At 44.2% G+C, this 12,420-nt stretch overlaps 1 non-coding gene across 1 annotated transcript; it reads right to left on the reverse strand.

Annotated features, from left to right (window-relative positions):
* Positions 1-1,211: 1,211 nt before the first annotated feature.
* On the reverse strand, positions 1,212-1,280 carry LOC148026890 (small nucleolar RNA SNORD36). Its single transcript, XR_015693003.1, has one exon. It is a non-coding gene; the product is annotated as a small nucleolar RNA SNORD36 (small nucleolar RNA).
* Positions 1,281-12,420: the final 11,140 nt, after the last annotated feature.

The raw sequence follows: 12,420 nt of genomic DNA on the forward strand, positions 1-12,420 counted from the left end.
CAAGGAGAAAAGAACCATTTCTAATTTCAAGGGTGAAAATCTGGAGCCCCAAGAGGAACACCAAGAAAAAGGGAATTCTCTTGCAAGAAAATCTATCTTGTAACATCAACAAGCTTGTTTATCATGTTTCATATGATCACAATGAAGAAAAGAACACCAAGCACAACAAATCTTCATGCAGCATCATGTAGATCTCCCACGGTTTTTAATAGAATCAACCATATTCTTCAATATCTTCACAAAATCCATCAATAGAACAAAGAAAGCAAAGGAATACACCATCTTTGAATGGAAATACATCACATAGTATTCATCTTCAATATCTTCATAGTCTTCTCTCTCAATCTCTCATATACAATCACTTTGTTTCAGTAGAATTGGCTATCTCTGACTCTCTCTCTCTCCCTCCATCAATAATACATCATATCCTCACTACAATCTCTCAAAATCACACTCAATAATCCTTCTTAGGTCGTGGATACCCCTCCCAAGAGGTATGTCTGATATGAAGAGTCACCAGAGCCACTACAGTGTCCTTTCATAGCTCACTACTATCACTTCACTCTAGTCTTCACTTGAGTCTTCAGCAGCTACTTCTTCCACTTCTTTCAGCTCTTTTGCACTTGTATTCACCTCTTTCCAAGGCTAGAAAACTTTCCTAAAGTCACACATACATTCCACAGAACACTTATAGAAGCATACAGAACAGTCTACAGAACAATACCAGAACAACTACAGTACAGAATAGAACAGAAACAGAACAGAAGCAGAAGCTCTACAGAAGACCTACAGAAGGTTACAGAAGGTCATCAAAACTACATAACTCATTCTCAAACCATTCCAAACTCTCACAAACCATTCAATAAACTTTCACAATATCTCATTCTTCATCAATCAATACTCCATCCCTCCTTACAGAAGACAATCAGAACAAAACAGACCAAAACAGAGCAAAACAGAAGGTATACAGAACCATTCAGAACCTATCAGAACATCACAGAACCACCAACAAACATCATGATCTTCCAAAACACAATCATTACCATCCAAAACACTCTGAAACCACTTTCAAACCAATCAATCATCTCATAAAATCAACCATTCAGCTCTCAAAAACAACAAAAATCAGCCAAAAAACAAGTCATTTCAACACTCAACATATCCCCACACTTAATAAGGAAGCGCCCTCGTGACCCAGGAAAAAGGGAATACAAGTTCAGTTGAAAAGCTCAACTTTGATCTTCAATATCTTCTAAAAAAGAATCCATCCACCACGACCCCAACTTATAACCTGGTTCTGATAAAAAAATACAAAGAAAGGAAAACCCTTTATACATTAACACCTCTTATCAAACTAAAAATCACAACAAATTTGTAAAGGGTATAAAAGTTTTCTTCTTCTTCTTCATCAGCATCTGCTTCAACTCTCCAATCACGACCCCATCACCACAATTTTCCAAAACGTAGCTCGTACACGAAATCCAATAGGAAACCACCACGTTTGTTTGACATAAATGAACTCACAACACAAACACTAATACACAACACAACCATCTGAATGACTTCTTCAAAAAGAGAGTTGTTCATTAAAAAGCTTCCATTATACATTGGAAAGGTATCAATGAAGATGATCCCTCTTAAAAGATTGATGTTGGCGGAAACGATCCATAGATAAGGATTCATCTACAAAGTTTTTAGGAGGATTTTGACAATTTTGGAGACAACACATCCTTTCCAACAGGACCAAGTATCTGCTAGGCAAACAGAGGGCATGAAAATACAGTATCTCCAGCTGTTGGGAATCAATGCTAACATTGACATTCATGCACAACTTTGGAATAGGCTTTGAATCATTATGAGAGTGCCTATGCATATACGCCAGGTACCAAGCAAAGTGAGCAGTTAATCTCACTGAGGGATCTGCAGACTGTGAATACTGCTGAGCAAAATGAACATAATTCTGATAAACTTGACTGGAAGCTGTCCATTCTCCTGGAATGACTGGCCAATTGATCTGCGGTCCTGTAAGGCAATCATCCGAACTCCATCCCCTTCTTCTGGAAATCTGATTATCAAACCCGTCACAGTCACTAACCAACTGAGGTGGTTGAGATATGGAAGTGTTAGGAGAGGGTAATGGAATAAGGGAAAGTGGATGTAGGGAAGGATAGGAAAAATCATAAAAGGAAGAAAAGGTTAAAGAAGGAGTGGCAGAAATTTGTAAGGAATCACTAAGGAACGGTGTTAACTGATAAATAGGAAATGTGGAGGGTACATTAATGGAGGGAGAAGGACAGGGTGGAGAAGGGGAAAATACTCTATCCTCAATAAAGGAACAGTAAGTGAAAATGGGAATTTGAGGGAAAGATGAAGGTTGGAAAAGAAGTGGTAAAATTATTGTGGAATTAGATTGACAAAGGGAAATATATATAGCATAGCGGTGAGCCATTTGTTGGTAATAGAGGAGGGTAGGAACAGAAGGTCCCAGAAGAGATCGTCGATGATAGGCATCAAAGAAGGTAGCATCAAATGGATTATGTTTGGAAAGATAGGTAGAGAGATCCATCCTCAGTTGATTAGTACTCTGGGCAAAGGTAGGAGCTGTGTTTTGTCTTTGATTTAGGACCACCGAATCAATCATGGGATGCCACGAATTATCATGACAATCAGCCACTTTGGAGGAATAACTTTGAAACATGTCAGCTATGCGCAACTCCAAATGGTTGACATACAAAACAGCCTGTAAGACCACATCCCCCACCTACCATGCCATATCTACCTCATCTGGAATTAACAAATCTCCTCGGAGATACATGTATGACATCAACATAGTATCTGGTGTGACAGAATCTTCAAAGACCATTCTGACTACCTCTATCAACAACTCAGCAGACCAAGCCCCACTCCAGCCATCCTCTGGAAAAGGTAAATCCATCGTGGAAAGCTTCATGTAGAAGACCAACTTCTGTAAGTGGTAGTGGACAAAGAAAGAATGGTCTAGGAAAACATATTCTTGAAACTGCTCAAATGTAGACCATAATAAGTCCATTCTGGACTGCAATCTTTCCACTTTATCTTGGAATAGAGGGCACAAAGTAGCCTCTCTCTGAAGAGAGGCCAAGTCCTGCTGGGAAAGAGAAGGAATCAATGGAACATTAGGGCTTGGAGGAACAAAGCGGGACTTTGCAAGCTGATCTTGCAACTGCTGGATTTGGGGGGCTTGGTTAGCCACTGTGTCATTAGCAATCTGTAAAGCTGAAAGTTTGTCATCTAAGATAGCTTGGAATTCCTGTGCTTCTCTGGACATCCTCTCCTTCTCTGCTGAAAGGCTAGTAACCTGTGATTGAGCCTCTAGTAACTGGGTCTTCAAAGAAGAAATCTCATTGCTTTGGGTGGCCACCAGTTGGGTTTGTTGTTCCATTTGCTTAAATAAATCTGCTAGGGTATCCTTAGAAGAAGCTAACTCAGATGTTGCCTTATGCAACTGGTCCTTAGACTGCATCAGCTCTTCATAGAAAGATGCGTATAGCTGTTGAACACAGGCTGTCACTGACAACTCAATGGAACTTTGAATATCCTTGTAGAGGAAAGGAATGGCATCTCCTGAGACGAGACTGTTCAGGGAAGGAACTGAGATCTCCAAGGAGCCTTCTCGATGTGCTCTGAACAGGTTATTGCAAGTGAGATACCCAGGGAGGTCACTGCCAGAAGTAGCAGGGATGGGTACTAAAGGAAGTACAGAAGGAGCTTTATCCGCTACCCTCTTCAAGCGTTTGCGCTGTATGACCAGGGGAGGCGGAGAATCATCATCCTCTACGTCAATGGGTTCTGACTCTTCTGAAGGTGGAGGAGGAGGTACTGGATTTGATGGAGGAGGTGGAGGCACAGTCTGCTGTAAACCTGAATAGGTCAAGAAGGCAGACAAATATGATCCATATGTGACATTGGTAACATTACCCCTGGTGACTTTAACAAAATGCTGATCCATTTTAGTGAGGAGGTAAGTGCTCCAATCAATAGCAACTCCTTTCAACACCATCTTGGAAGCTGTAAAAAGCTCTTTGGACAAATAGTGGGATGGCGTTTTGGCAGGCATAAACCTGTCCTGAAGAAACTGACAGATCGTCTTCCATATGGGATCAGTGATCATAGAAAAGGAAACTCCGGAAGAGTTTATCACCTTCACAACATCGAGGATTTCCCTTGTCTGCTTTTGCAATAGCTTCAGAATTTCTTCATTAGAGAAAAGCTGACGAGTGGTCACAAAAGGTTCACCTTTGAAGGGTAGAGACAGAGCCTTCCCTAGGCCTCGAGATGTCAAAGTCATAGACATGCCTTGGACTAGTCCTGTCTTCTTGCTGTAAGAGGCCAGAAACTCATCACATAACGACGGATCCTCTGGAAGCAATGGAAAAGGAGTGGCCACAAAAGCAGCAAGGCCCGCCTTCGTGAGGGGCTCAAAAGTAAGTAGGGAAGAGTAATCCCTACTAACTAATGGGACGTACTGGATAGGGGGAGGAGCATGAGAAGGCGCCATTCAGATGGTTACACACACACACCACAAACACAGACAATCAAGGAGAATGTCTGCAAAGCAACAGACAAAAACCAAGGATAAGAGAACAACCAATAAAACGTGACACGACCAACTAACCCCAAGCAAACCACATCCTAGAAAAAATTTGACATGACCTTGAGACAAATGCGACCGAAAGCTTCATGCGATGCATCAGACAAACACCCAGAACCCTGTATCAGGCAATAAAAGAAAAAAACTGTATACCGTACCCGTAACCGTATCAAAGATGGTAAATCAAAACAATACCACATCCGACACATATCAAGACTACATCGGTGAGAAACCAAGACTGGACCATGGAAAATAACGCTAACGACTGCGCATACCCATCCCTCGAAACGGTTCATTAAAAAGGGGAATTAAGTGCAGTGAGGGGGAAATTAATTTAATGAAGGGTTGATTTTAATCAATTATTAAAAATGGGTGAATTTTTATTAGGTGATAAACCTTAGCAAGAAAACGGCGGTTCCTTATTAGAAATTAAATTACCAATTATTAGGTGAAAACGGTGCTTTTATTCGATTCCCGGACTTCCATACCCGACTGGGTCTCTAAATGCAATTCATTGATTACAAATTAAGGTGATGTGGAGCGCTTTTTTGCCAGCGCGTGCTCATGTGACGGCTGGTTCATTTTACTTAAAATTTTAAAGTGCATCTGTAGCGCACGTAGCGCGTGCTAAGTGAACGGCTGGTTTATTTTAATTAAAAAGAATGTGTGTTTAGCGTGAATGCGCGTGGAAACTGTGGGTGAATAAAGAGTTCATGTTAAGAATTAATTTGTGATTAAGGGGAAAATGAAAATAAATAAAACACATAAAATAAATACCTGGAAGGGGTGTGTATGTAATGCAGAAATGCGCACGGAAGAGTCTCCCAAAAGAAATGAATCCAGTAAAGGAAAAGTAAAGATCACTGATGAAACAAGAAACACAATACCTTAGCGGATGTGTGGATTTGGTTTGTGTTGGTTGTTTATTTTGATTTTGATTTTGATGTTTATTTGTTATTTTTTTATGTTGTTGTTGTGTTAAGTTGTGATTATGTATGATTGAATAAATGGAAAATGAGCAAGGGAGGTGAGGGGAATTTTTGAGAATTTTTTAGTATTTTTTTAGAATTTTTGACTATTTTTAAATGAATTTTCTACATTTATTGGCAATTTGGGGGATTAATTAGGAAATATTTAATTTTCAGAAATTATAGGGTAGGTAATCACCAGCGGAAAAACTCCCAAAAATTGGCAAAAAGCAAAAGGAATTTTTAGAAAATTTTTTGAATTTTTTTATGGGAAAATTAATTTAGAAATTAATTAAATCACATAAATCATGTTAATCAGATAAGTCAGTTAGAAATAAGTCAGTTAAGTCGGGTTAGTGTGGGTAAGTCATGTAAGTCACAGGAAGTCAAGTTAGGTTAGGTTAGTCAGGTTGGATAAGTCAGAGTAGGTTAAGTTAGGTTAGTAAACCAAGTTAGGTCTATGGGGACTAACCTAAGGAGGGTTAGTGTAACTAGGCTAAAGTTAGTTTAACTAGGGTAGGGTTAGTGTAACTAACTTAGGGTTAGAGTAACCTAACTAGGGTTAGTAAACTAGGGGTAGGGTTAGGGTTAGTTAACTAGGGTTAGGTGGTTAGGGGGTGGGGTTAGGGTTAGGGTTAGGGTTAGGGTAACTATGGTTAGTTACAACTAACCAAGGTGAGTTAACCAACTAACTAGGGTTAGTACCCAACTAACTAGGGTTAGGTAATTAGTGGTTAACTAGAGTTAAGTTAGAGGTTAACTAATGTTAAGTTAATTGTTAACCTAACCTAGGTTAGTTTTAACTTAACTTAGGTTAGTGATAAACTAAGCTTAGGTTAGTGTTAACTACAGGTAGGTTAGTGGCAACCTGGCTGGGAGGTGGTGGAGGAGGTGGAGGTGGAGGAGGAGTAGGGAGAGGTGGTGGCGTTGCGGGCGTCAACGGCGGGCATTCAGCGGCGGACGACGTCGACGCGGAGGCGGCGGTGACGGCGGCCAGGGCAGCGATCAGGGCGCGAACGGCGGCGACCAGGGCTCCACAGACGACCAGGGCGGCGATCAGGGCGCGAACGGCGGCGACCAGGGCGCCGGGCCACAGGCGGTGGCACAGGGGCGGGCGCGGGAGGTCCACAGCAGGGCTAGAGGCGGCGGTCAGGGCGCGAACGACGGCGAGACGAAGGCGAGCGGCGGCGGCGGGACGGGCGTCTGACGGCGGCCTGCGCTGGAGGGAGAGGAAGGAGGGGAAGGAGAGGGGAGGAAGGAGGAGAGAGGGAGAAGAAGAGGAGGAAGGGGGAGAAGAGGAGGAAGGATGGCGACGGCAGAGAAGGAGAAGAGGGGAGGAGGAAGAGGGAGATGAGGGAGATGGAGAGGGTGGGAGGGAAGGGGTCGGGCGGTTGGGGGGAAGGGGTGGGCAGGGGCAATGGGCGGGCTGGGTGGTTGGGTAGGGACAAGGGTAGGGGGTGGGCAGGGTAGGGTAGGGGGTGGGCAAGGTGGTTGGGTAGGGACAAGGGCGCGTACCCCCGTCCCGCGCACATGCGCGGGGCGGGGTGGGTAAAAAAATTTGCCGTGACGGGATTGAAACGACGCTGGGATGATGGTACGGGTTATGCGGACACGACCGGGGCGCGTGGGGATGCGTAAAATCGAAAAAGGGCGCGTTCACGCGCAAAACGGGCGCGCGAATACACGTAAAAATAAAGAAAAATTAATAACTCCCAATCCGGACGGCAAAACGAAATAGCGTAAAAACAAAAAGTGGGCAGGACGATAGGGGGAAACAAGGAAAATATGGGACGGAGGTTCCGGGGGGGGAAAAGGGCGGTCACGTGCAAAAAACACAAAAAACGAACCAAAAAATGCAATTAAAAATTAATATCGAAAAATCCGTGCATCGGAATGAGGTGCAAAAAAAAGGAAAACTGTGCAGAAAGATGTGCCCGACAATCCTATCTCATCAAAACATAATTCCGACTGAGATAAGACGCGTTCACATGGGAAAAACCCAAAAAAAACCCGAAAATGGAATCGGAAATTGATATCGGATGAAGCGTTCACCGGAATGACATGCAGTAAGAAGGAAAAATGTCCGCAGGAAGGAGTGGCACAGGGTTATCACGTTAAAACGCAGTTTCGGTGGAAATAGGAGGGGTTCACATGTGAAAAACTCCAAAAATACGCCCGAAAACTAATTTAAAAATGAATAATAAAAAATCCAAAAGGCAAAAGAGGGTGGAGGAAAAAGGAAAAAGGTGGGGGAAGGCACAGGGGACACGGCTGTCAAATCAAATTGGAATTCTGATGCAAATAGGGCAGGTTCACATGGAAAAATGTCAAAAATACACATGAAAAAGGCTTAAAAAACCGGAAAATTAATAACGGACAAACCGTGCATCGGAATGATGCGCAATAAGAAGGAAAAATATCAGGGGAAAAGTGGTTGGCAGGGCTATGACATCAGAGCATGGTTCCGAAGCAAGAAAAGTGCGTTCACATGGGAAATTGACTAATTTGCGCAAAATGCTTCAAAAATTAATAACTCAAAAACCGTGCACCGGAACAAAGGTAGGTAAAAAGGAAAAATGACCAGTTCAAAGGGAGGAACAGGGTTATAAGGTTGGATTGGGACTTTGGTGAACGTAGGGTGCATTCACATAGTAGGACCTCAAAATCAGGGAATGAAGGAAAACTGTAGGAGAACAGCCCCAAGGGTGGGTGGAACATAACCGGATGGGTGGAAAGGGATCCCATGAGGGTAAAAGCAAGTCAAAGCATTCATGCATGAACAGGTTAAGGCATATGCAGAAAGGTATGCACGGTAGACGCGCAGGGACGCGTCCCCACACTTAAGACCTTAACGGATAGGGTTAACCGAGCAACAGGGACCTAGGACCATGCCACAGACCATCCACTAACTTCCCCACACTTAAAACATGAACATCACTAAGAAACAGAAGTTGTAGGGTTAGAAAAACTTGGCCCGTTTCGTCAAGAATCAAGGTTGAGTGTCGACGGCACGTCTAGTGTGGTTGTCGGCGCTGCAGGGACCAAGGCATCTTTACAGCGCACGTCCTTCATGGCAGGGACCACGCGGCAGTATCCAGGGAGGTAGCTGGTCGAAGGAATCGCAGGAAATTCATCGATGATGAGGGATACTACACTCAACTCACAATCACTCAATTGAAATGAAAGAACAGTCACTCGCCCCATGACTAATATCACTCGAGGAATAAGGATTGAAACCCATATCTCATACCCAGTTGAGGAATCGACGAGGGGGAAATGGTGCAGAAAGAGTATGCCAGGGTGCACAGTTGATGGTGCATTAGTGCGTCTAACCTGTCTGGCATAGGTGCAAGGAGGAAGGCAAGGGAGCCTTACAGTGCAGTGTACAGAACAGGGTGCCGTGTCTTGTGATGACAACAAAGACCCATCCCGTGGGTGCATAGGGAAACGGGAACATACCTGAATCCAAGTGTCGTAACATCCCTCAATCTCACCTCTCGGTAATTGATTGAAGAAACTCCAGTCACACTCAACCCACCCTCTGTCTCACTCTCTGTTGATAGATACAGGAGGGCAGCCTTTTCCTGAAACCCATTGATATAATCCTCACAGTCACTTGTGCAAAGGTTGTATGCCTTGTGTGCATTTGATGGTGCAACAGTGCATCCCGCCCTGTGCCGGCATACGGTGCAAGAAGGAAGGCCAGGGAGCCTTATGGTGCAGTGCACAGAAACAAATTGTGCTTTGTGCATTGAGAGGCCCATCCCGTGCATGCAACACTTCATTCACACTTCTCACCTCTCATTTGATTTGAAGGGAAAAGACTGGTCTCTCGACCCACCCTCTGTCTCACTCTCTGTTGATAGATACAGAGGGGCAACCATACTCACTTCCCCATCCGGTTAGGATGAAAGCTCACATCACTCAAGGGGTTGTCGATGAAGATCGCGTCATCAGTTGTTGAAGAGGCTTACCCAGGGAGGTAGCCATCAAATCGAACGTTGTGTTGAATAGGACATGTCATCTGCTAGAGGACAGGTAGTCACTTTGCAAAGAGACCCAGGACACAGCGTACCAAGGGAGGCAGCTTCGGAATTGGATCCTGGAAATATCAATTAATGAATCCACTTTCTGGACTGCTGGGTGTTACCACCTTTTCCACAGCCAGCTTCTCGCCCAAGGGTGTTTACCACCTTTTCCTGGAACGAGGCCTGCTATGACAGGGAATTGCTTCCTTTTCTCTCATAACATTTTTTTTTTTTTTTTTTTTTTCCTATTGAGCAAGGGAATAGTAGAAAGACCATTTGTCAGAACCCACCTCGCCACTGTTGCTGGTGGAAAATAGAGGATAAGAGATCAAGGCTGGAAGGGGGGTTTGAGGGGACAAAGGGTTGCGTCCACTTCATCAGGAGTGACTGAAGAACGGCTATCAGAAGTAGCATCATAAGAAGTACAACGCCGTGCCAACGAGGGAAAGGATCAACTGACCGTAATTGTCAAGATCCCCAAGGAGGGAAGTATTTCTTCAGGCGATATCCATTAATCAGAAAGGGATCATCAGAGGCATCCAGGGTCTGCACTTGTACAGAGCCATTAGGGTTGAGTGCAAGTACCTTATAGGGGCCCATCCACCGCTGCTGGAGCTTGCCAGGAAACTTGCCAAAGTGTGAATCATAGGCTAGGACCAAATCACCTTCTTTGAACTCCTTGTGCTTGATGAAGCTATCATGGTAAGCCTTGCGTCGAGCTTGTGTGGCTTCCATGCACTGTAGAGCCATCCTACGAATTTCGTCCAAACATTCCAAGTGCAGGAGACGGCGTTGCAGTGAATCATCATCCCCCAAACGCTCTTTGATAGCCACTCTCAAAGAGGGTAATTCCAGTTCAACCGGAAAAACAGCTTATGTTCCATACACCAGCTGGAAGGGTGTCTGTCCTGTTGCTGCTTTATGAGAGGTTCTATATGCCCAGAGGGCCTCTGTAAGTCGATCGTCCCAATCACGACGATGTGCGGCAATCGTTCTTGTCAGGATCGAGCAGAGGATGCGATTGGTGACTTCGACTTGGCCGTTGGCTCTGGGGTAGTAAGGAGTAGACTTGCGATGGCGGATCTTATACAACTCTGTCAACTCTTCCATGACTTTGTTGAGGAAATGCATGCCTCTATTACTTACCAGCTCTAAGGGACTGCCAAAACGGGTGATGATATTCTCGCACATGAACAGGGCCACGCTGTTACCATCGTCCCGCTTTAGGGCTTTAGCTTCACACCACTTTGTAACATAATCCGTACATACGAGGATGTATCGGTTCTGTTTCCTTCTGGTAGGAGGATCGATTGGACCTACGAAGTCGATGCCCCACTTCTCAAACGGCTTCAAAGGAAGGATAGGTTGCAGTGGCATGGCACTTGTCTTCGTGGGTTTCCCCATTCTTTGACAAGCATCACATCTTTTACAGTAATCATAGGAATCTTTGTGAATTGTAGGCCACCAATATCCTGCTAGTAGAGCCTTCCTGGCTGTGGCTTCTCCTGCAAAGTGACCTCCACATGGCTCGTCATGGCAAGCCTTCAGAACAATCCCAATCTCATTTCCTGCAACACATCTTCGGAGCACTTCATCTTTGCCTTTCTTGTACAGTGCACCACCTAGCAGGGTGTATGGGGCTGATTCTAGCATGAGCTTCTTCCTTTCCCAACTAGAGATACCAGGAGGGTACTGTTGGGTTGCTTTGAGGGGCAGTGAGCTCCCTCTTTATCCCCTTGTTGTCACAAAATTCCTGAAAGACTTTGGAGACATACTCCCCACTATTGTCAAAGTGAAGACACTTAAGTGTCTTATCAGTCTAGTTCTCAACCAATGCCAGATTTTTGAAACTTACCAAGCACTTCATCCTTGTTATGAATAGGGTAAACCCATACCTTTTGAGTAGCATCATTGATAAATGCGACAAAGTATTTCTTTTCTCCCAGAGGTAACCCTGGTATTTGACATACATCAAAATGTACTAACTCTAGAGGCAAAGATTTCAATGAAAGAGACTTTTTATGAGATGTCTACGCATGCTTACCATAAACACAATGATCATAGTGCTCAAAATCAGCATAATGAGAAGACAAGGCATGTCACCCAAACAAGAAATTACTTTCATTCTTGTTTAACTCATGTGTCCCAACTCGCCGTGCCACAAGGAAACACTTGGCTGCTCGGTCATGGCAACAACATGGTTGCTCGAACCTTGCTTCTTCTCCTTTGCTTCAACCTTCGAAATCAGCCTCTCTCAATGGCGCGGCTCTGATACCATGTCAAGAATCGCGTGGTGGAGGGGGTTGCTCAAGATGCTGCACCGAACACACACAGAATGCACAAGGAGAAGCTCACTCAAGAGACAAGAAGAGAGATGGAGGCCAAAACGTTTTCTTGCTGATTTCTTCTTCTTCTTCCACACACTTTACAATGTACTCAAAGTATAGATAAGATACAACATAAAAGGAAAGTGGCCTACTAAGTCAAACAATGCATAACCGACTACACTAGTCGACTGGCGCTATAACTATGCCAGCTGTAAATAGGTGTAACAACCTGAATATAATAAGTAATGAGTCACTGGCCATGTGAGAGTCATAATGACCACCGACGTGCTAAGTGTAGACGTGTGGACCCATCTAACCAGGCGGTCCATCATCCATGTCCACATGTGTTGAGCTTGCCATCTCAACACCCATCGGCTTGCTTCCAAATACCAAGCCTATCAATAAACCTCCATATCGCCTTTCAAATGTGGAAAGAGAAGAAGTTGAGTGTCAAGTAAAGGAGCTAC

Source organism: Lygodium microphyllum, chromosome 13 (assembly GCF_053477565.2).
Source record: "Lygodium microphyllum isolate KBCC chromosome 13, Lygodium_microphyllum_v1.1.10, whole genome shotgun sequence".
Classification (NCBI taxonomy): domain Eukaryota; kingdom Viridiplantae; phylum Streptophyta; class Polypodiopsida; order Schizaeales; family Lygodiaceae; genus Lygodium; species Lygodium microphyllum.